Consider the following 21,014-nt stretch of genomic DNA (forward strand, 5'->3'; position numbering starts at 1 on the left):
TTGTCTTCCAGGCACAACAGAAGCAGCACAGCATGGCAACGTCTCACCTGGCACTTCGAATAGGTTCTGGGGTGCTTGGGGGGCGCAGCAGAAGAGAAGGTAGCAGCGGAAATTGAGGAGTCAGCCGAGGAAGAGAGGGAGGATGGAGTAGGAGGAGGAGAAGAAGAGGCAGGCCTGCATGCAATCCGTGGCGGTAACACCAAATCTACACGAGTGCCACGGGTTGCATGCTTGACGGCCGTCAGAAGGTTCACCCAGTGGGCAGTAAAAGATATGTACCTTCTCTGCCCGTGTTTGCTAGACCACGTGTCTGTGGTCAGATGAATCTTGGCACCGACACTGTGTGCCAGAGATACATTCACTTGCTGCTGAACGTGGCCATATAGCTCTGGGATGCCCTTCTGGGAGAAATATTTCTTTATGGGGACCTTCCATTGCGGTGTTTCAATGGCCACAAATTTTCTAAAAACCTCTGAGTCCACCAGTTTCTATGGCAGTAGTTGGTGGGCTAGCAGATCTGACAAGCCAGCGGTCAGCCATTGGGCAAGAGGCTTATCCGGCGTCAACATCTTTTTAGCTCGAACATTTGTGGCAAGAAAGCCTGCCTTTTGCCAGATGAACACGAGGACGGCACGGTGGAAGGTGGAGTGGAGGACAACTGGAAGGAGAAGGAGAGGGAGAAGAGGCAGAATGGGTGTGGCTTTGTGGGTTCTGATTGTGTTGTTCCCACATCATCAAGTGGAGAAAATATGGCACAATAGTGACGTTACCAAGAACTGGACATCGTTCCAAAATTGATGAAAAGACAAGAAGAAAACTGGTCTGGGAGGCTACAAGAGGCCTACAGCAACATTAAAGGAGCTTCAGAAATATCTGGCAAGTACTGGCTGTGTGGTACATGTGGTAACAATCTCCCGTATTCTTCATATGTCTGGGCTATGGGGTAGAGTGGCAAGACGAAAGCCTTTTCTTACGAAGAAAAACATCCAAGCCAGGCTACATTTTGCAAAAACACACCTGAAGTCTCCCAAAAGCATGTGGGAAAAGGTGTTATGGTCTGATGAAACCAAGGTGAACTTTTTGGCCTTAATTCCAAAAGATATATTTGGCGCAAAAACAACACTGCACATCACCAAAAGAACACCATACCCACAGTGAAGCATTGGTGGTGGCAGCATCATGCTTTGGGGCTGTTTTTCTTCAGCTGGAACTGGGGCCTTAGTTAAGCTAGAGGGAATTATGAACAGTTCCAAATACCAGTCAATATTGGCCCAAAACCTTCAGGCTTCTGCTAGAAAGCTGAACATGAAGAGGAACTTCATCTTTCAGCATGACAACGACCTACAGCATACATCCAAATCAACAAAGGAATGGCTTCACCAGAAGAAGATTAAAGTTTTGGAATGGCCCAGCCAGAGCCCAGACCTGAATCCGATTGAAAACCTGTGGGGTGATCTGAAGAGGGCTGTGCACAGGAGATGCCCTCGCAATCTGGCAAATTTGGAGTGTTTTTGCAAAGAAGAGTGGGCAAATCTTGCCAAGTCAAAATGTGCCATGCTGATAGACTCATACCCAAAAAGACTGAGTGCTGTAATAAAATCAAAAGGGGCTTCAATAAAGTATTAGTTTAACGGTGTGCACACTCATGCAACCATATTATTGTATTTTTATATTTTTTCTTCCCTCTACCTAAAAGATTTCAGTTTGTTTTTCAATTGAGTTGTACAGTTTATAGGTCACATTAAAGGTGGAAAAAGTTCTGAAATGATTTATCTTTGTCTCATTTTTTTACATCACAGAAACCTGACATTTTAACAGGGGTGTGTAGACTTTTTATATCCATTGTATGAGCTAACTATCCAATGTATTGACTCTGCAAAGCACAGAGCACAGCAATGACACTGCTCTCTCTCTCTCTCTCTCTCTCTCTTTGTCTCTCTCTCTCAGAATTGCAAAAAACAGCAGAAAATGGCTGCTGGGGAGTTTCTTATATAGTAAGCGGTAGGCAACTTTCCTATTGGTTGCTAGGGATGTTGCTATCCTCAGACAAAGATATTGCAGCCTCATTGGCCCACAAGCTAGAAGCAGTGAGTACTAATGAAAGAAAATCTAGAATATTCACAATTATAAATATATACCGTATTTTTTGCTTTATAAGACGCACCTGATGATAAGACGCACCTAGGTTTTTGAGGAGGAAAATAAGAAAAAAATATTTTCAACCAAAAGGTGTGCTTTTGGTGGATTTTGAACTATTGGTGGTCTGTGGATGACACTATTATACGGGATCTGTGGATGACACTGTTATGGAGGGGATCTGTGGATGACACACTTATGGGAGATCTGTGGATGACACCATTATGGGGGATCTGTTGATGACACTATTATGGGGGATCTGTGGATGACACTGTTATAGGGGATCTGTTGATGACACTGTTTTGGGGGATCTGTGGATGACACACTGTTATGAGGGATCTGTGGATGACACTTATGTGATTATAACACCCATCATCCTAAAGAATACACTGATGTACTGTACATTGGTGTATTCTCAAGCATGAGGGGAGTTATAGTCAGATTAAATATAAACACTATCCAGGGACTGTTCTGTAATTGGCATGTGTTTATATTAAATATGACTATAACCCCCCTCATCTATAGGAATCCACTCATATACTGCAGTACATGGGTGGATTCCTATGGATGAGGGGGGTTATAGTCATATTTAATATAAACACATGCCAATTACAGAACAGTCCCTGGACAGTGTTTATATTAAATACTATAACCCCCTCATCCATAGCAATCCACTCATACACTGCAGTACATGGGGGATGTATGAGCAGAGAGAAGCAGGGCTGGCAGGCACAATAACAGAGGCGCTGGAGCGCACAGTGTGACAGGCATCCAGCACACAGATGAGAAGACCGGGACCCTGGCGCTCAGGTCAGTGCCCCCGGCAGCAGCTGGAGGGGACAGGGGGGAGAAGATAATACTTACTGGAGCTGCAGGCTCCGGTCCCGGGTGCGCACCAGACGTGCGGGCTGGCTGCTGGAGGAGGGGAAAGGGGGAAAAATATTCACTTACAGGATCTGAGGACTCCGGTTCCGGGTGCGCACCGGACGTGCGGGCTGGCTGCTGGAGGAGGGGACAGGGGGAAAACACTTTTACTTACTGGTGCTGCGGGCTCCCGTCCCGGGCGCTGGCGGCAGCGGAGCATAATAATTGCAGCCACCAGCCTGCCCATCCCTGGTGCGGTCTTGTTGAGGAAGCGCGGGCTGGAGGCAGAAACCTTCAGTGAAGCCGCCAGCCCACCCAACAGTTTGGAGGGAAAAAAAGTGCATCTTATAAAACGAAAAATACGGTATATATATAAGATATAGCACTTTATTCTACATCTTCGCGAATTCTCAAAGTGCCGATATTTGCAATAAAAATTCATGGTTCGAATATTTGCGCTCAACAGTAATGATGGACTGTGATTTTTCTTTACTTTGTTAAGTGGAGCATGTCATAATGTAGATTACAACAGTAGTAGAATAGGGCTAAGCATTGTATTGAGCTCTGTACCAAACCTGTCTCTGCACAACAGAACTGATAGTCACAAACACATTATAAAGGCAAAGAATTTCACAAACTAATGCTTGACAAGGCATACTTTGCAGGAGCAGCCCCTGCAGTGGATGACCACTGCAGTTGAATGAACTCCAGTGGCCACTGACAGAGTCCCTCTGTGGGATGGACCACTGCAGAAGCAATCAGCTGTACTGTAGATGAGTCCTAGGGATAGAGATCACTAAATAAAATGAACACTATAAATAAAAACAATTGCTCATAGATGATATCTAGTTGATGCACCTTATAAAGACATTGTGTTCTAATTCAGATGAGGAGCACAGCAATACACTTTAAAAAAAAAAAATAGATCATAGTGCATTACTGTGTGGGGCTGATGTGCTATAGCTATTTTCCTAACATTTGCTACATCTGTGTACAGTACTTATTTATACCAAGCAAAATTATACAGATATATATTATAAAGTTCACAGCTTCCCAGTCCCTTTTCACATATTTCATATCCATCTACATCATCACAAAAAATTATGTATATGACAAGTCAATAAAAGGTACACCTAAATGTATAAATACATGTTTGCACATTTTTGTACATTGTATGCATGAATCTATCTAAATAAAAAAACAACGGATCCATCAAAATATCACAAATATGTGTAACCTTGCAATAACTGTATACTTTTTGAAGAATAAAAAAGTTTGCATTCCATAAATAAAAATATTCTTTAGTTTTTACAGTGTAAGTTTTGTTTTTAGCATTTTTAATCATTGCTCTATAGAGCAATTGAAGGTACAAATGCAACAACTAAAAATATCCCTGTCGTGTTAATGATTAAAAGTCAGCTATCGCAGAAACAATTATTTAAATCAATAGAAACCACAACAGTATTTGAAACACTAATCAATGATATTGTATGCTCCGTGTTTTCATGCCCTTTTAGTTTTATTTACTCTGACAGTTGAGTTGGAAAGCTTCTCTGAGAGTTATGTTGTTTAGAGCACTTTATACTTTTTTATAAAAGTATTTCAAAAACATAAATAAGCATTATATTACTGATTATTATTAATCACACATTACTTAGCAGTAGTAGAAGTACATTCAGCAGCATGTACAGCTATGTTTTATTTTTTATTGATGAACAGTTTTTCAACATTTCTGGAGATTTACTTTAGACACAGGCTATGCAGAAACACAGACTTCCATCAGTGATTTTGAGCCAAAACCAGGTCCAGGTCAAAAACACAGGATAGGTTTCCAACAAACATTTTGTCTGTGTAAGCTCCCTCCTGGTTAAGGTCTCATGCACACGACCGTTTTTTTTTGCGGTCCGCAAAACGGATTTCCGTTGTTCCGTAATCCGTGACCGTTTTTTCTTCCTTGGGTCTTCCTTGATTTTTGGAGGATCCACGGACATGAAGGAAAAAGTCAATGGGGACGGATCCATTTGACGTTGACACAATATGGTGCAATTGCAAACGGATCCGTCCCCCATTGACTTTCAATGTAAAGTCAGGAGTCCCTATTATACCATCGGATCGGAGTTTTCTCCAATCCGATGGTATATTTTAACTTGAAGCTTTTAACTTGAAGCGTCCCCATCACCATGGGAACGCCTCTATGTTAGAATATACCATCTGATTTGAGTTAGATCGGGAAACTCAGATCCGACAGTATATTCTAACACAGAGGCGTTCCCATAGTGATGGGGACGCTTCAAGTTAGAATATACAGAGAACTGTGTAATAACTGCCCCCTGCTGCCTGGCAGCACCCGATCTCTTACACCTGCGGCACCTGAGGGGTTAATTGTGCGGATCACAGCCCCCTGTAAGAGATCGGGTGCTGCCAGGCAGCAGGGGGCAGTCATGTACACAGTTCGTAGTATATTCTAACTTGAAGCGTCCCCATCACTATGGGAACGCTTCTGTGTTAGAATATACTGTCGGATCTGAGTTTTCACAAAGTGAAAACTCAGATCTAAAAAGCTTTTAAAAGTAGCCTACGGACACGGAAGACGGACGCGGATGACAATCTTATGTGCATCCGTGTTTTTTCACAGACCCATTGACTTCAATGGGTCTGTAAACCGTTGTCCGTCATATTTTTTTGACGGACAGGAAACACTGATCCTGGACGTGGATGTACACCGATGCATTTTCCGAGTTTTCAACGGACCCATTGAAAGTCAATGGGTCCACAGAAAATCACGGAAAACGGAAAAAACGGACACGGATGCACACAACGGTCGTGTGCATGAGGCCTAACAATCATAGGTGCAGAAGCACTGACCAAACTCTGAATGAAATCTGCCTACGATCACAGGAGTACCGTAATACAACTACATTCATTTATTATGGTTTGATTTTTGGCATCTATGGCAGAAATCATTGCAATCACAGCAGAAAATTTTGCAAGAAATCTTCTGTGTAAAATGGTCACTAGAATGTTGTTTTCAAAAATGATCGACAAAAAAGTGATTTCCTTTAAAAACCTTATTATATGTTTTATTGTTCTTTCGGCTTCATCCTTCAAATCAATAAAGTAAAATATATAAAAAGTGTATTTGTCTAAAAACTCTAAATCTGTTTTTGATTGGTAAAATAGATACATCCAATAAAATCTTCTGCATAAAATGCTCATTAATACAGAGTAGTGATGGACGAACATCTGCCGGGACGGTTTGCGAACACGATGACGCGAACACGATCAAATGTTCATGAACCGCAAGTCCGCGGCGGGTCCCATTCATTTTAATGGCAGGCGAACCTGAAAAACCTTCAGCTCATATTTGCAGCCAAGAAATAATTACTAGAAGTGCACAAATAGTCCCAGAACATGGACAGTGACATACCAGATGTATTATTCGAATTTACGATCTCCATTCATAATTTTTTTCAATGCGAAATATCAGCAATATAATTTTCGCGTACGCGCATGCGCAAATGCACTATACAGTACCCAAATGCACTATAAAGAAAGTATATTGGTATATAACACCCCGCTTCAATCAGTTTTTTGGGGGGGCGACTGGTATATCACACCAGTAGAAAATATTTGTTCCAATAACGCTTGTCCCTCTATATACCTGCAGTATCACAGCAGAACTGCACACAACTGCCGCACAATACAAATGCACTATAATATACTTTCTAACATAGAAAGTATATTATAACAAAACACGGACACCGGCAATGTGCATTCCGCAATTTGCGGACCTCACATCGCCGGCACTATAATAGAAAAAGCCTAATCTTGTCTGCAATTGCGGACAAGAATAGGACATGTTCTATTTTTTTGCGGAAACGGAAGCACGGATGTGGAAGTGCGGATTCGCAAATGCAGATGCGGACAGCACATTCCGGCCCCATTGAAAAAATTCAAAGTACTGACTTTGAATTTTTTGGGTTGTTTCTGAGACATATAATACACCGTGAAACATAAGATTGTACCTTTGACCTAAGATGTGGTATAAAAAAATACATGGTTTCCCCTCTTTGCAGATAAGACCCGTATCAGGGTCTTGTACTGCACCTACTGACTGCCATTCCATCTTGTCACTACTGGTAGCCAAATCCTGGAGGCTGAGCAATAGATTGTCAGCGAGGGTAATTTCTGGAACTAGGGAGGGCATTTGAACAGTCGCTGGCTTTCTAATGGCAGCTTCTTTTGCTGCCTGATCAGCCAGGGCATTCCCTTTAGCCATGTGCGTTTGGAGACCAGTATGTGCCCTGCAATGGATAATAGCAACTTTGCGTGGTAATTGGATGGCGGCCAGGAGATCATGTACTAGGGTGGAATGTGAGATTTGCTTCCCATCTGCAGTTATGAAGCCTCTTCTCTGCCAGATTACCTCATGATCATGGACAACCCCAAAGGCATGTATAAGCTCAGTACAGACATGGGGAGGAGGCAACTCACCCTGCTCTCACTTGTATCCTAGTAGGAATCTGTGTATATATTTACATCTCTTCCCTCAAAAAGACAACAAGCTCTAGTGAGGGCAATCAGTTCAGCAGCTTGGGCCGACTGAAAAGGTATAGGATTTGATTCCTGTATAACATCAGGGAGCTGAACCACAGCGTATCCTGCATGATAAGTGTTGTCATTAGGGCGGGAACAGGATCCATCCACAAAAACATCAGGTGCTCCTTCAATGGATGTGGACTGTAAGTCAGGCCTAGGTGAGGTATGTTCATGTATAAGCTCAGTACAGACATGGGGAGGAGGCAAATCATCCTGCTCTCACTTGTATCCTAGTAGGGCATTCAGTATAAGCCATTGGACCGAATGTGGGGGCTGAGTATTTGATATGAAGTTGAGGATTAGAGAGCAACACAACTTCATATCCACTCAGTCTTTGTGCTGACATATGTTGAGTATGTATGTTCTTCAACAGGGCCTGAACATGCAGAGTGGTAGGATGACCTAGGGTGACAGGCGTAGCCATCTCAGCGACCATAGCGCAAGCTGCCAAACTCCTGAGACATGCAGGCATGCCCTGAACCTGTACGGGAACCACCTTTGAGAAAAAGGCAACAGGGCGGAATTTGCCTCCATGGTCTTGCGCCAGGACTCCTGCCATGGTTTTACAATTGTCCCTGGCAAATAAGTGAAACATCACGCCATAGTCGGGTAGGCCCAAACCAGGACTTGAAACCATTGCACATTTCAAATGACTAAAAGCTTGTAACATTTCATCAGACCATGTAATGAAGTCAGGCATATCAGTATGAGTGGCTTGTCTCAGAATATTATCATAGTAGGAACAATTAGCAATCCATTGGCGGCAGTAACCAATCATGCCAAGAAAGGTTAACATGTCTTTCTTGGTTTGTGGGCGGGGCAGACCCTGTACGGCAGTAATTCTGGCATGGCTGATTCTCCTCTCACCTTTACTGAGAACAAAGCCCAAATATTCAACATTGTCCATGCACCATTGTAATTTTTTCCTAGAAACTTTGTGACCACATTCGCATAACCACAGTAATAAACGAACACAATCTGCCTGGCAAGCCTCCCGAGTAGAACTACATATGAGGAGATCGTCCACGTATTGTAGAAGGGCAGAACCATGAGGGGCAGTCCAAAGGCGCAGTGTAGCTTGGAGGACAATGGAGTAGACTGCTGGGGAGTCTACATAACCCTGAGGCATTCTACACCAAGTATACTGGCGAAATTTACATGTGAAAGCAAAGAGTGGTCGTGTCTCCTTGTCCACTGGGACAGAAAAAAATGCATTCTTTGAATCAATAACAGAGAAAAACTCTGCATGGGCAGGAATAGCTGATAGCAGAGATGGTACGTCTGGAACCACAGGGGCTATGGGTATGATCTGTGCATTTACCGCTCTAAGATCCGGGACAAACCTAAAGGTATTGTCAGCCTTTCTCACTAGGTTGATAGGTATATTTTAGGGGGAAATAATTCCCTCATTTACCCCTGCCTCTAGGAATTCCATCAACATTGACTCAATCCCCTTTTCTTTTTCTGGGGAAAGGGAGTATTGTTTAATATAAACAGGTGCAGCGCCGGGCTTAAGCATTGCCCTATATGGTGTACAAGAGATAAGGCCAACATCTTGGTCAGTATTTGCCCAAACCTCAGGAGGAACCTGAACAAGTAGCGGATCCTGTGGTTGGCATTCCACATATAGAAAACAATTACCCTTTGGTACATGAATGGGCATAACTGAGGATGTGACATGTATGTGTCCAGTCCTGCTAATCCCTAACTGCAACCTCAACAGAACAAACAAATCTCTCCCTAATAAATTCACAAGACAAATTGGAATGATCCTAAAACTGTGTGTGAACATTTACTGGTGATTGTATGAATGTTGGATCGAGAGAGGAGGAGTTTTATAAGATCTGATCAGTATCCCATTAATTCCCATAGAGGGCTCAGCATCCTCTCTTGGACCACTATAATAATCCTCACATATAGTACTACTACTAGCACCAGAGTCTACAAGAAAAGGGAGTGGACGTCCCTCTATGGTTAACACTATCAGTGGTGATTCCTTATAGTGGTTTGTGATGAGAGTGAATGCTGGGATACTGTCCCCCGGGCATCCTCATTGTGATGTCTGCTGCCCCCAGGCTACAGGAAAGCGAGGGGGGTATTATTCTGGGGCTGTGGCAGTGGTGGGGGAAGATCTCAGATCTGAGCTTGTGGATATCTTTGGGAGCCTTGAGCTTGGGTATCATTTGGAGCATGTTGTCTGAGTGGGTAAGGGCATCGACTGATCCAGTGGTCAGTCTTACCACAATAAAAGCAACCTGCAGGATGATTTCTATTATACCCCCCTTTCCCAGAGTATTGCCCTCTACCCCTTCTACTGCCTTTTCCCTTATTGGGCTGATTCATGGGACAATTCCTATCCTGAGTTTGGAAATGGGCCTCTTTAGTAGGGATGAGCGAACCCGAACTGTATAGTTCGAGTTCGTACCTAATTTTGGGGTGTCCGTGACATGGACCCGAACATTTTCGTAAAAGTCCGGGTTCGGTGTTCGGCGCTTTCTTGGCGCTTTTTGAAAGGCTGCAAAGCAGCCAATCAACAAGCATCATACTAATTGCCCCAAGAGGCCATCACAGCCTTGCCTACTATTGGCATGGCTGTGATTGGCCAGTGCAGCATGTGACCCAGCCTCTATATAAGCTTGGGTCACGTAGCGCTGCACGTCACTCTGCTGATACAAGCGTAGGGAGAGGTTGCAGCTGCGACGTTAGGGCGAGATTAGGCAGATTAACTCCTCCAAAAGACTTCATTCTGTGATCGATCTACAGCTGTGGATCATTGAACTGCTTCTATTCAATTGCTCATTGTTTTTAGGCTGCCCAGAGCGTTTTTCAGTCACTTTTTTCTGGGGTGATCGGCGGCCATTTTGTGGCTTGTGGTGCGCCAGCACAAGCTACCACCAAGTGCATTTAACCATCAATAGTGTGGTTATTTTTTGCTATATCCTACATCAGGGTCAAGCTTTCATCAAGTGCATTTAACCATCAATAGTGTGGTTATTTTTTGGCCATATACTACATCAGGTGCAGGCTGAGCCTGTGTCACCCAAGTGCATTTAACCATCAATAGTGTGGTTATTTTTTGCTATATCCTACATCAGGGTCAAGCTTTCATCAAGTGCATTTAACCATCAATAGTGTGGTTATTTTTTGGCCATATACTACATCAGGTGCAGGCTGAGCCTGTGTCACCCAAGTGCATTTAACCATCAATAGTGTGGTTATTTTTTGGCCATATACTACATCAGGGGCAAGTTGAGCCTGTCACCCAGCGCCTAAAAAATAGGCCTGACATTTATATTCATCCAAATCAGTACTGTTTTAGCTGGTCAAGTTATTTTTAGTGACCGTAAAAGCACAGTTTTTGTTCTGGGTTTAAAAACAATTCCCAAATTTGCCATTCTCAAAATTAGTGGTTTCTGCTGTATCAGGCCTACTTTAAATCTATCCCTAAAAGGATATATTAGATTCAAGGTGCTGATAGGGTCATTCTAAAACTTAACACACACGCTACAGTGCAGATACAAGTCTAATTCTGTGATTAAACGTATACCTGTCACACAGCGCCTAAAAAATAGGCCTCACATTTATATTCAGCTAAATCTGTCATTACCGGTGTGCCTGTATTAGTGTAATACGGTACCTAAATAGATAGCCAGACAGTGTTAGGTGTCTGTAAAAAAAGGCCTGAATTTGAATTCAATACATTGGCCCGAATAATATTTTTCTTATTGTGGTGAACGGTAACAATGAGGAAAACATCTAGTAAGGGACGCGGACGCGGACGTGGACATAGTCGTGGTGGTGTTAGTGGACCCTCTGGTGCAGGGAGAGGTCGTGGCCGTTCTGCCACAGCCACACGTCCTAGTGTACCAACTACCTCAGGTCCCAGTAGCAGCCAGAATTTACAGGGATATTTGGTGGGGCCCAATACTGTTCTAAGGATGGTAAGGCCTGAGCAGGTACAGGCATTAGTCAATTGGGTGGCCGACAGTGCATCCAGCACGTTCACATTATCTCCCACCCAGTCTTCTGCAGAAAGCGCACAGATGGCGCATGAAAACCAAGCCCATCAGTCTGTCACATCACCCCCATGCATATCAGGGAAACTGTCTGAGCCTCTAGTTATGCAGCAGTCTCTTATGCTGTTTGAAGACTCTGCTCGCAGGGTTTCCCAAGGGCATCCACCTAGCCCTTCCCCAGGGGTGGAAGAGATAGAATGCACTAACGCACAACCACTTATGTTTCCTGATGATGAGGACATGGGAATACCACCTCAGCACGTCTCTGATGATGACGAAACACAGGTGCCAACTGCTGCGTCTTTCTGCAGTGTGCAGACTGAACAGGAGGTCAGGGATCAAGACTGGTTGGAAGACGATGCAGGGGACGATGAGGTCCTAGACCCCACATGGAATGAAGGTCGTGCCACTGACTTTCACAGTTCGGAGGAAGAGGCAGTGGTGAGACCGAGCCAACAGCGTAGCAAAAGACAAAGAGGGAGCAGTGGGCAAAATCAGAACACCCGCCGCCAAGAGACTCCGCCTGCTACTGACCGCCGTCATCTGGGACCGAGCACCCCAAAGGCAGCTTCAAGGAGTTCCCTGGCATGGCACTTCTTCAAACAATGTGCTGACGACAAGACCCGAGTGGTTTGCACGCTGTGCCATCAGAGCCTGAAGCAAGGCATTAACGTTCTGAACCTTAGCACAACCTGCATGACCAGGCACCTGCATGCAAAGCATGAACTGCAGTGGAGTAAACACCTTAAAAACAAGGAAGTCACTCAGGCTCCCCCTGCTACCTCTTCTGATGCTGCCGCCGCCTCGGCCTCTTCCTCCGCCTCTGGAGGGACGTTGGCACTTGCCGCCCAGCAAACATGGGATGTACCACCAACACCACCACCTGCTTCACCAAGCATCTCAACCATGTCACATGGCAGCGTTCAGCTCTCCATCAAACATTTGAGAGAAAGCGTAAATTCCCACCTAGCCACCCTCGATCCCTGTCATTTAGGCTGGTGGAGACAGACAGCTTCAAACAGCTCATGTCGCTTGCTGTCCCACAGTATGTTGTTCCCAGCCGGCACTACTTCTCCAAGAGAGCCGTGCCTTCCCTGCACAACCAAGTATCCGATAAAATCAAGTGCGCACTGCGCAACGCCATCTGTGGCAAGGTCCACCTAACCACAGATACGTGGACCAGTAAGCACGGCCAGGGACGCTATATCTCCCTAACTGCACACTGGGTAAATGTAGTGGCGGCTGGGGGCCCCAGGCGGAGAGCTGTTTGGCGCACGTCCTTCCGCCGCCAAGGATCGCAGGGCAACATTCTTTGCCTCCTGTCTCCTCCTCCTACTACTCAGCTTCCTCCTCCTCTTCTTCCACCTGCTCATCCAGTCAGCCACACACCTTCACCACCAACTTCAGCACAGCCCGGGGTAAACGTCAGCAGGCCGTTCTGAAACTCATATGTTTGGGGGACAGGCCCCACACCGCACAGGAGTTGTGGCGGGGTATAGAACAACAGACCGACGAGTGGTTGCTGCCGGTGAGCCTCAAGCCTGGCCTGGTGGTGTGCGATAATGGGCGAAATCTCGTTGCAGCTATGGGACTAGCCGGTTTGACGCACATCCCTTGCCTGGCGCATGTGCTGAATTTGGTGGTGCAGAAGTTCATTCACAACTACCCCGACATGTCAGAGCTGCTGCATAAAGTGCGGGCCGTCTGTTCGCGCTTCCGGCGTTCACACCCTGCCGCTGCACGCCTGTCTGCGCTACAGCGTAACTTCGGCCTTCCTGCTCACCGCCTCATATGCGACGTGCCCACCAGGTGGAACTCCACCTTGCACATGCTGGACAGACTGTGCGAGCAGCAGCAGGCCATAGTGGAGTTTCAGCTGCAGCACGCACGGGTCAGTCGCACTGCAGAACAGCACCACTTCACCACCAATGACTGGGCCTCCATGCGAGACCTGTGTGCCCTGTTGCGCTGTTTCGAGTACTCCACCAACATGGCCAGTGGCGATGACGCCGTTATCAGCGTTACAATACCACTTCTATGTCTCCTTGAGAAAACACTTAGGGTGATGATGGAAGAGGAGGTGGCCCAGGAGGAAGAGGAGTAAGAGGGGTCATTTTTATCATTTTTAGGCCAGTCTCTTCGAAGTGACTCAGAGGGAGGTTTTTTGCAACAGCAGAGGCCAGGTACAAATGTGGCCAGACAGGGCCCACTACTGGAGGACGAGGAGGACGAGGATGAGGAAGAGGTGGAGGTGGAGGAGGATGAGGATGAAGCAGGTTCACAGCGGGCTGGCACCCAACGCAGCTCGGACCCATCACTGGTGCGTGGCTGGGGGGAAACACAGGACGATGACGATACGCCTCCCACAGAGGACAGCTTGTCCTTACCTCTGGGCAGCCTGGCACACATGAGCGACTACATGCTGCAGTGCCTGCGCAACGACAGCAGAGTTGCCCACATTTTAACGTGTGCGGACTACTGGGTTGCCACCCTGCTGGATCCCCGGTACAAAGACAATGTGCCCACCTTACTTCCTACACTGGAGCGTGATAGGAAGATGCGCGAGTACAAGCGCACGTTGGTAGACGCGCTACTGAGAGCATTCCCAAATGTCACAGGGGAACCAGTGGAAGCCCAAGGCGAAGGCAGAGGAGGAGCAAGAGGTCGCCAACGCAGCTGTGTCACGGCCAGCTACTCTGAGGGCAGGGTTAGCATGGCAGAGATGTGGAAAAGTTTTGTGACCACGCCACAGCTAACTGCACCACCACCTGATACGGAACGTGTTAGCAGGAGGCAACATTTCAATAACATGGTGGAACAGTACCTGTGCACACCCCTCCACATAATGACTGATGGTTCGGCCCCATTCAACTTCTGGGTCTCCAAATTGTCCACGTGGCCAGAGCTAGCCTTTTATGCCTTGGAGGTGCTGGCCTGCCCGGCGGCCAGCGTTTTGTCTGAACGTGTATTCAGCACGGCAGGGGGCGTCATTACAGACAAACACAGCCGCCTGTCTACAGCCAATGTGGACAAGCTGACATTCATAAAAATGAACCAGGCATGGATCCCACAGGACCTGTCCATCCCTTGTGCAGATTAAACATTAACTACCTTCCCTTAACAATATATTATTGTACTCCAGGGCACTTCCTCATTCAATACTATTTTTATTTTCATTTTACCATTATATTGCGGGGCAACACAAAGTTGAATGAACCTCTCCTCTGTCTGGGTGCCGGGGCCTAATTATGCGACAGTGGCCTGTTCCAGTGGTGGGTGACGTGAAGCCTGATTCTCTGCTATGACATGAAGACTGATTCTCTGCTGACATGAAGCCAGATTCTCTGTTACGGGACCTCTCTCCTCTGCCTGGGTGCCTGGGCCTAAATATGTGACAGTGGCCTGTTCCAGTGGTGGGTGACGTGAAGCCTGATTCTCTGCTATAACATGAAGACTGATTCTGTGCTGACATGAAGCCAGATTCTCTGTTACGGGACCTCTCTCCTCTGCCTGGGTGCCGGGGCCTAAATATGTGACAGTGGCCTGTTCCAGTGGTGGGTGACGTGAAGCCTGATTCTCTGCTATGACATGAAGACTGATTCTCTGTTGACATGAAGCCAGATTCTCTGTTACGGGACCTCTCTCCTCTGCCTGGGTGCCTGGGCCTAAATATGTGACAGTGGCCTCTGATAGGAAGATGCGCGAGTACAAGCGCACGTTGGTAGACGCGCTACTGAGAGCATTCCCAAATGTCACAGGGGAACCAGTGGAAGCCCAAGGCGAAGGCAGAGGAGGAGCAAGAGGTCGCCAACGCAGCTGTGTCACGGCCAGCTACTCTGAGGGCAGGGTTAGCATGGCAGAGATGTGGAAAAGTTTTGTGACCACGCCACAGCTAACTGCACCACCACCTGATACGGAACGTGTTAGCAGGAGGCAACATTTCAATAACATGGTGGAACAGTACCTGTGCACACCCCTCCACATACTGACTGATGGTTCGGCCCCATTCAACTTCTGGGTCTCCAAATTGTCCACGTGGCCAGAGCTAGCCTTTTATGCCTTGGAGGTGCTGGCCTGCCCGGCGGCCAGCGTTTTGTCTGAACGTGTATTCAGCACGGCAGGGGGCGTCATTACAGACAAACACAGCCGCCTGTCTACAGCCAATGTGGACAAGCTGACATTCATAAAAATGAACCAGGCATGGATCCCACAGGACCTGTCCATCCCTTGTGCAGATTAAACATTAACTACCTTCCCTTAACAATATATTATTGTACTCCAGGGCACTTCCTCATTCAATACTATTTTTATTTTCATTTTACCATTATATTGCGGGGCAACCCAAAGTTGAATGAACCTCTCCTCTGTCTGGGTGCCGGGGCCTAATTATGCGACAGTGGCCTGTTCCAGTGGTGGGTGACGTGAAGCCTGATTCTCTGCTATGACATGAAGACTGATTCTCTGCTGACATGAAGCCAGATTCTCTGTTACGGGACCTCTCTCCTCTGCCTGGGTGCCTGGGCCTAAATATGTGACAGTGGCCTGTTCCAGTGGTGGGTGACGTGAAGCCTGATTCTCTGCTATAACATGAAGACTGATTCTGTGCTGACATGAAGCCAGATTCTCTGTTACGGGACCTCTCTCCTCTGCCTGGGTGCCGGGGCCTAAATATGTGACAGTGGCCTGTTCCAGTGGTGGGTGACGTGAAGCCTGATTCTCTGCTATGACATGAAGACTGATTCTCTGTTGACATGAAGCCAGATTCTCTGTTACGGGACCTCTCTCCTCTGCCTGGGTGCCTGGGCCTAAATATGTGACAGTGGCCTCTTCCAGTGGTGGGTGACGTGAAGCCTGATTCTCTGCTATGACATGAAGACTGATTCTCTGCTGACATGAAGCCAGATTCTCTGTTACGGGACCTCTCTCCTCTGCCTGGGTGCCTGGGCCTAAATATGTGACAGTGGGCTGTTCCAGTGGTGGGTGACGTGAAGCCTGATTCTCTGCTATGACATGAAGACTGATTCTCTGCTGACATGAAGCCAGATTCTCTGTTACTGGACCTCTCTCCTCTGCCTGGGTGCCTGGGCCTAAATATGTGACAGTGGCCTCTTCCAGTGGTGGCTGACGTCAAGCCAGATTCTCTGTTACGGGACCTCTCTCCTCTGCCTGGGTGCCTGGGCCTAAATATGTGACAGTGGCCTGTTCCAGTGGTGGGTGACGTGAAGCCTGATTCTCTGCTATGACATGAAGACTGATTCTCTGCTGACATGAAGCCAGATTCTCTGTTACGGGACCTCTCTCCTCTGCCTGGGTGCCTGGGCCTAAATATGTGACAGTGGCCTGTTCCAGTGGTGGGTGACGTGAAGCCTGATTCTCTGCTATAACATGAAGACTGATTCTGTGCTGACATGAAGCCAGATTCTCTGTTACGGGACCTCTCTCTTCTGCCTGGGTGCCGGGGCCTAAATATGTGACAGTGGCCTGTTCCAGTGGTGGGTGACGTGAAGCCTGATTCTCTGCTATGACATGAAGACTGATTCTCTGCTGACATGAAGCCAGATTCTCTGTTACGGGTCTGCTCTCCTCTGTCTGGGTGCCGGGGCCTAAATGTGTGACAGTGGCCTGTTCCAGTGGTGGGTGACGTGAAGCCTGATTCTCTGCTATGACATGAAGACTGATTCTCTGCTGACATGAAGCCAGATTCTCTGTTACGGGACCTCTCTCCTCTGCCTGGGTGCCTGGGCCTAAATATGTGACAGTGGCCTGTTCCAGTGGTGGGTGACGTGAAGCCTGATTCTCTGCTATAACATGAAGACTGATTCTGTGCTGACATGAAGCCAGATTCTCTGTTACGGGACCTCTCTCTTCTGCCTGGGTGCCGGGGCCTAAATATGTGACAGTGGCCTGTTCCAGTGGTGGGTGACGTGAAGCCTGATTCTCTGCTATGACATGAAGACTGATTCTCTGCTGACATGAAGCCAGATTCTCTGTTACGGGTCTGCTCTCCTCTGTCTGGGTGCCGGGGCCTAAATGTGTGACAGTGGCCTGTTCCAGTGGTGGGTGACGTGAAGCCTGATTCTCTGCTATGACATGAAGACTGATTCTGTGCTGACATGAAGCCAGATTCTCTGTTACGGGACCTCTCTCCTCTGTCTGGGTGCCGGGGCCTAAATATGTGACAGTGGCCTGTTCCAGTGGTGGGTGACGTGAAGCCTGATTCTCTGCTATGACATGAAGACTGATTCTCTGTTGACATGAAGCCAGATTCTCTGTTACGGGACCTCTCTCCTCTGCCTGGGTGCCTGGGCCTAAATATGTGACAGTGGCCTCTTCCAGTGGTGGGTGACGTGAAGCCTGATTCTCTGCTATGACATGAAGACTGATTCTCTGCTGACATGAAGCCAGATTCTCTGTTACGGGACCTCTCTCCTCTGCCTGGGTGCCTGGGCCTAAATATGTGACAGTGGCCTGTTCCAGTGGTGGGTGACGTGAAGCCTGATTCTCTGCTATGACATGAAGACTGATTCTCTGCTGACATGAAGCCAGATTCTCTGTTACTGGACCTCTCTCCTCTGCCTGGGTGCCTGGGCCTAAATATGTGACAGTGGCCTATTCCAGTGGTGGGTGACGTGAAGCCTGATTCTCTGCTATGACATGAAGACTGATTCTGTGCTGATATGAAGCCAGATTCTCTGTTACGGGACCTCTCTCCTCTGTCTGGGTGCCGTGGCCTAAATATGTGACAGTGGCCTGTTCCAGTGGTGGGTGACGTGAAGCCTGATTCTCTGCTATGACATGAAGACTGATTCTCTGCTGACATGAAGCCAGATTCTCTGTTACTGGACCTCTCTCCTCTGCCTGGGTGCCTGGGCCTAAATATGTGACAGTGGCCTATTCCAGTGGTGGGTGACGTAAAGCCTGATTCTCTGCTATGACATGAAGACTGATTCTGTGCTGATATGAAGCCAGATTCTCTGTTACGGGACCTCTCTCCTCTGTCTGGGTGCCGTGGCCTAAATATGTGACAGTGGCCTGTTCCAGTGGTGGGTGACGTGAAGTCTGATTCTCTGCTATGACATGAAGACTGATTCTGTGCTGACATTAAGCCAGATTCTCTGTTATGGGACCTCTCTCCTCTGTCTGGGTGCCGGGGCCTAAATATGTGACAGTGGCCTGTTCCAGTGGTGGGTGACGTGAAGCCTGATTCTCTGCTATGACATGAAGACTGATTCTGTGCTGACATGAAGCCTGATTCTCTGCTACGGGACCTCTCTCCTCTGTCTGGGTGACGGGGCCTAAATATGTGACAGTGGCCTGTACCAGTGGTGGGTGACGTGAAGCCTGATTCTTTGCTATGACATGAAGACTGATTCTCTGCTGACATGAAGCCAGATTCTCTGTTACGGGACCTCTCTCCTCTGCCTGGGTGCCTGGGCCTAAATATGTGACAGTGGCCTGTTCCAGTGGTGGGTGACGTGAAGCCTGATTCTCTGCTATGACACGAAGACTGATTCTGTGCTGACATGAAGCCAGATTCTCTGTTACGGGACCTCTCTCCTCTGTCTGGGTGCCGGGGCCTAAATATGTGACAGTGGCCTGTTCCAGTGGTGGGTGACGTGAAGCCTGATTCTCTGCTATGACATGAAGACTGATTCTCTGCTGACATGAAGCCAGATTCTCTGCTATGGCATGAAGAGACTGATTCTCTGCTGACGTGAAGCCAGATTCTCTGCTATGGGACCTCTGTCCAATTGATATAGGTTAATTTATTTTTTATTTTTTTTATTTTAATTCACTTCCCTATCCACATTTGTTTGCAGGGGATTTACCTACATGTTGCTGCCTTTTGCAGCCCTCTAGCTCTTTCCTGGGCTGTTTTACAGCCTTTTTAGTGCCGAAAAGTTCGGGTCCCCATTGACTTCAATGGGGTTCGGGACGAAGTTCGGGTCGGGTTCGGATTCCGAACCCGAACATTTCCGGGAAGTTCGGCCGAACTTCTCGAACCCGAACATCCATGTGTTCGCTCAACTCTACTCTTAACCACTTAAGGACCACAGGTTTATACCCCCCTAAAGACCAGGCCCTTTTTTACAAATCGGCACTACACTACTTTCACCGTTTATTGCTCGGTCATGCAACTTACCACCCAAATGAATTTTACCTCCTTTTCTTCTCACTAATAGAGCTTTCATTTGGTGGTATTTCATTGCTGCTGACATTTTTACTTTTTTTGTTATTAATCGAAATTTAACGATTTTTTTGCAAAAAAATGACATTTTTCACTTTCAGTTGTAAAATTTTGCAAAAAAAACGAGATCCATATAGAAATTTTGCTCTAAATTTATAGTTCTACATGTCTTTGATAAAAAAAAAAATGTTTGGGTAAAAAAAAAAATGGTTTGGTTAAAGTTAAAGCGTTTACAAACTATGGTACAAAAATGTGAATTTCCGCTTTTTGAAGCAGCTCTGACTTTCTGAGCACCTGTCATGTTTCCTGAGGTTCTACAATGGCCAGACAGTACAAACACCCCACAAATGACCACATTTCGGAAAGTACACACCCTAAGGTATTCGCTGATGGGCATAGTGAGTTCATAGAACTTTTTATTTTTTGTCACAAGTTAGCGGAAAATGATGATTTTTTTTTCTTTATTTTTTTTTCTTACAAAGTCTCATATTCCACTAACTTGTGACAAAAAATAAAAACTTCTATGAACTCACTATGCCCATCACGAAATACCTTGGGGTCTCTTCTTTCCAAAATGGGGTCACTTGTGGGGTAGTTATACTGCCCTGGCATTCTAGGGGCCCAAATGTGTGGTAAGGAGTTTGAAATCAAATTCTGTAAAAAATGACCAGTGAAATCCGAAAGGTGCTCTTTGGAATGTGGGCCCCTTTGCCCACCTAGGCTGCAAAAAAGTGTCACACATCTGGTATCTACGTACTCAGGAGAAGTTGAGGAATGTGTTTTGGGGTGTCATTTTACATATACCCATGCTGGGTGAGATAAATATCTTGGTCAAATGCCAACTTTGTATAAAAAAATGGGAAAAGTTGTCTTTTGCCAAGATATTTCTCTCACCCAGCATGGGTATATGTAAAATGACACCCCCAAACACATTCCCCACCTTCTCCTGAGTACGGCAATACCAGATGTGTGACACTTTTTTGCAGCCTAGGTGGGCAAAGGGGCCCATATTCCAAAGAGCACCTTTCGGATTTCACAGGTCATTTTTTACAGAATTTGATTTCAAACTCCTTACCACACATTCGGGCCCCTAGAATGCCAGGGCAGTATAACTACCCCACAAGTGACCCCATTTTGGAAAGAAGACACCCCAAGGTATTCCGTGAGGGGCATGGCAAGTTCCTAGAATCTTTTATTTTTTGTCACAAGTT

This window comes from Bufo bufo, chromosome 4 (genome assembly GCF_905171765.1).
Source record: "Bufo bufo chromosome 4, aBufBuf1.1, whole genome shotgun sequence".
NCBI lineage: Eukaryota > Metazoa > Chordata > Amphibia > Anura > Bufonidae > Bufo > Bufo bufo.